Raw genomic sequence first — 5,000 nt, forward strand, 5'->3', positions numbered from 1 at the left:
ATGTATAGGCAGATAAACGAATGAATGAATACATAGATAAATATATAGATAGATAAGTAAGTAAATAAGTAGATATAAAAAAAATAATAATAATGAATAAATAATAAAAATTTAATTGATAAGTGAAAAAATCATAAATAAATAAATAAGTAAATGATCAAATGAATAATTAAATCAATAAATGAATTAATAAATAAAAATAAATAAATAAATTAATAAAGAAATGAATAAATGAATAGACAAATACATGAGTAGGTAAGAAAAATAACAAATGAAATAGATAAATTGTCACCTTGAAAATTGACTTTTTCGAGTGTCATCATCTTTTATAGGTAGGTCAAACACCACCAGAGGCGCCACCGTCGATGACGAGCACAATAGCGCGTCATTTTATGCGCACGCCGTTCAAACGGCCAAATTTACATACCGCGGGAAATCTAATTAATAAAAATGTTGTGTGAGTGTATTTACTACGATCGTAATAAATTTCAAACATTCACATCATCAGTTACATGTCGGTCAATAAAAACATTAGATAAACATGGCGGCCTGCATTCAGCAGTAGATAAAAAATTGGTATATGTTTCAACGTAAAAAATGAGCTAACAAATTTATCGTGCGGGCAACTGACTATAATGAACCAAAACTACTAGTATCGTGGATTATTCTAATACCAAAATAAAGTCAGTATGTTACGGTAGAGCTGAGAAATTGGTTGTTTAAATTAGTTTTTTTTTTTCTATCGGGTCGGATTATCGGATAACAACATCAACATCCATCCCGCCATCTTATTTATCACTGGTGATATGGACCAAACTTCACTCTATTAAGTATCTTACTATTATGTTATTAGTGTAATAGACTTATAGTTTAATTATTTTAAATATTTCCTTTAAAATGTGTGATTTTCATGTAATTTGATCGAAGAGAAGTTACGTTTTCATCCTCCGTAATATTACGGACCACAGCTACGATTCGTCCTGCCCGCTATCTATGATCACTGGTGGTATGGATCAAACTACACTATTAAGTTTGTTACTATTGGGTTATTAGCGTAATACCTTGCATATAATTGAATTATTCAAATTATTTTCTTAAAATGTGTGATTTTCATGTAATTTTACGGTATTCGTAGCTGTGGTGGGTAATTTTGCAGAGGATAAAAACGTAATTACATGATCAAATTACATGGAAATCACACATCTTATAGAAAATAGGTCAAATAATGCAACCATATGCTAATTTTTTATATAAAATTGTGCCTGTCAGTAAAAACCGTCATTGTTTACGTTTGATCGGCGATCAGTCAGACCGCACGTTTCGGCCCGATTTCCTCGGACAAAATAGGCCCGATTTAATTCCATTCAAAATGCAATATCTCGAGAACTAGGACAGCTAGATGGATAAATCAAATTGCATTATACTCATAGCGACTTTTTGCATCCCATGAGAACTACTTCAGCTCAAATATCAGGAATTCCATTTTCATATTGACCTAGCTATCTTTTAGGTTCATTCTGCCGAACGCCTAACGATTCCATTCAGCTAATAGAAATTTCTCACCCCCACTGCCCATAAAGCCTCGTTTACACGGGGAAGGCTGAGAGGCAAGTCAAGTGTGCAAGTCACCCGAACTGGGGAGGAAAGCGAGCAAGTACATGTTCACACAGGTCACCTGCTAAGATAGAGGCAAGTGACCTGTGTGAACATGCGCTTGCTCGCTTTTCTTATCAGTATCGGGTGACTTGAACGCTTGAACGGTCTCTCAGCTTGCCCCGTGTAAACAAGGCTTAAAGGATTTAAACTTAACCCGTTTAATCAACCTGATCGCAAGTGTTTTACTATCGTATATCTATTCTGCTCGTCGGCAGGCGATTGTCTGCAGACTAAAATTCATCCCCCTTAAGTTAGAGGCGGCCACTGTGAAATGACTCAAGTCGAAGCTCCACCCCGTTTGATGACGTCGACTCAAAAGCCACTAAATGATTGGTTATTGTCATTTGCAGGAGGGCGGGGCTAATCAATCTATCCGAGGAATTTACTTCGGTGGTTTTTCCGTACCGGTTGACCTTTACACCTTTTATTCTGGTTGGTGGCGCCAGATTATTTTATTCACCTCTTGGCGCCGCAAAGGAGATTGGCGCCAATTTTGACTGGCCACTCCTGTTCCTGATGGTGGTTTTCTTATTACTCTCTCTGTCGCCAGGCTATTTTATTCACAATCGAAGTGCCTCCTTGGTTGCAGAGGATTTAAGACTTGTGTCATAATGAAAAACCAATTCTTAGATTCACTCTTTCCGCATACTCCGTCACGAATTCTCATTCTCACCTTAAGAGTGAAAAATAAACGAAAAGTATTGAATTGATTAAAATCTTACTGTTTCTATTTCGTCCATATTTTGTCTTTCCCTTCCTCCCTGCCCCCTCTCCTCTCTTCACCCTCTCTTCCTCGCTCTCACCCCTCCACTCTCCCCCTCCCTCCCCCCCCTCAGTCGCCATCTCCTCACCTTTCCAGCTTATTGCAATTTCTGTTCACAAACATTCAAAACAAATCAGTCCTTCTTTGCCCTTCCCCTTCCTCTTCCTTCCCCTCCCCCTTCCTCTTCCCTCTCTCTCTCTCCCCCTCTTCTTCCTCCCCCTCCCCTTCCTCTTCCCTCTCTCTCCCCTTCCTCTTCCTTCCCTCCCTTCCCCTCCCCTTCCCCTCCCCTTCCTCTTCCCTCTCTCTCTCTCCCCCTTCTCTTCCTTCCCCTCCCCCTCTTCTTCCTCCCCCTCCCCTTCCTCTTCCCTCTCTCTCCCCTTCCTCTTCCTTCCCTCCCTCTTCCGTTTCTAGCCTCTCCGTTTGCTGTCTCCCTTGTTGTCGGATTTCCCCCTCTTCTCCTCCCCCTCTCCTATCCCTTTCTCTTACACTTGTTTCCTCTACTTCCTATCCCCTCTTTTACTGCACCCTTTCCCTTTACTTAACCCAACTAATTCCCTCATTTCTTTTGTCTTCTTTCCTTTGTTGTACATTCTTCTATCCCCACCTTTGTTTCTTCTCCTCTTCTCACTTCTTTTCCTCCTTTTCCTCCTTCCTTCCACCTGAAACTCAAGACACTCTCTGAGCATCAATGCCCCCTCTTCCTTTCACTTCCAATCCTCTCCCTCTCTCCTCCTATTCTCCTCCCTTTTCATCTGTTTTCCTTTCCCCCATCTTCCTCTTCTTCTTCTCTTTACTTCCACGTTTACCACCTGTTCATCTATCTCCCATTCTTCCAGCTAACGCCTCTCCTTCCCTACCTCCTCTTCTTCTCGTTCAGTAGACTTTCTCATTTGTTCATTCTATACTTCTTATACCATTCTACAATCATTTTCTTTCCCTCCCTCCCTTACTTCCTCCCTCCATTCTTCCCTCCCTCCCTCCCTCCCTCTCTTCCTCGCTTCCTCCCTCTCTCCCTTCCTCCCTTCCTCCCTTCCTCCCTTCCTCCCTTCCTCCCTTCCTCCTTCTCCTGTTCTTATTTTCTTTGCCTTCAAGCAACTTCCTAATTCTAATTTTCCCTCTTCCCTCTTCCTCCTCCTCCTCCCTCTCGTATTCCTCCTGAACCATTTTCCTCTTGCCTTCCTTTCTTCCCCTTCTCATGCTTCCCCTCTCCCTCCCTTCTTACTCCTTTCCTACTCTTTCCTATTCCGTTCAACAAATTTCCCTTTTTTTCATTCACTTCCCTTTTCTCTACGGCTTTCCTCTCTCCCTCCTCCCGTCTCCTCACTCCCCTTCCTCCCCACTCCCCTTCCTCCCACTCCCCTTCCTTTCAACAAGTTTTCCTTTATTCATCTCCCCTCTCCACCTCTTCCTCCTCCTCCTCCTCCTCCTCCTCCTCCTCCTCTGCCCTCTCTTCCCCCTACCCCCTCTTCCTTTCCCTCCCCTCCTTCCACTTCCTTACCTTTCAACAAGCTTCCCTTTATACACCTCTCCAATCCTCCTCCTTTTCCTCTTCCCCATTCCTCTCCTCCTCCTTTCTCTCCTTCCTTCTACCCTCCTCCTTCTCTTCCTCCTCCTCCCTATCCACCTCCTTCCTCTTAATACCCCTCTTCCTCCACTTCTTCCGCTTCCCTTCCATTTAATCAACTTCATCTATTCCTTCCCCATTTCCTCTTCCCCTTTACCTCTTCCCCTTTCCCTCTTCCCCCTTTACCTCTTCCCCTTTACCTCTTCCCCTTTAACCTCTTCCCCCTTTCCCTCTTCTCCCTTTACCTCTTCCCCTTTCCCTCTTCCCCATTTACCTCTTCCCCCTTTACCTCTTCCCCCTTCCCCCTTTACCCCTTCCCCCTTTACCTCTTCCCCTTTCCCTCTTCCCCCTTTCCCTCTTCCCCCTTTCCCTCTTCCCCCTCTCCCTCTTCCCCCTTTACCTCTTCCTCCTTTACCTCTTTCCCCTTTACCTCTTCCCACTTTCCCTCTCCCCCCTCTTCCCCCTTTCCCTCTCCCCCTCTTCCCCCTTTCCCTCTTCCCCCTTTCCCTCTTCCCCCTTTCCCTCTTCCCCCTTTCCCTCTTCCCCCTTTCCCTCTTCCCCCTCTCCCCCCTCTTCCCCCTTTCCCTCTTCCCCCTTCCCCTCTTCCCCCTTTACCTCTTCCCCTTTCTTCCTTCTATTTCTTTCCTCCCTTCCTTCCTTCCCAGCAGCAAACTCTCCTCTATTCGTCTTCTCTATCTATCTTCTTCTCCCTCTTCTCCTCCATCTCTTCCCCTTCCTCCTCTTCGTCTTCCTTTTCTCCTCTCCTCCTTCTTCCTTCTCATTTTTTCCACTTCTTCCCTTTTCTCTTCCTCCCACTTTCTTCTCTTTTTTCATCTTCCCTCTTCCTCCTCCTCCTCTTCCTCCTCTCCTTTCCCTCCTTCACCCCTTTCTCCTCCTCTTCCATCCTTACCCCCTTTCTCCTCCTCTTCCAACTCTTCCTTTTTATTCTCCTCCACCTTACACTCTATTTCCACTTCTTCCCCTTCCTCCTCCTCTTCCTCCTTCCTTCTTCTCCTT

This window comes from Oratosquilla oratoria, chromosome 6, assembly GCF_046742065.1.
Source record: "Oratosquilla oratoria isolate Oo_2021 chromosome 6, ASM4674206v1, whole genome shotgun sequence".
NCBI lineage: Eukaryota > Metazoa > Arthropoda > Malacostraca > Stomatopoda > Squillidae > Oratosquilla > Oratosquilla oratoria.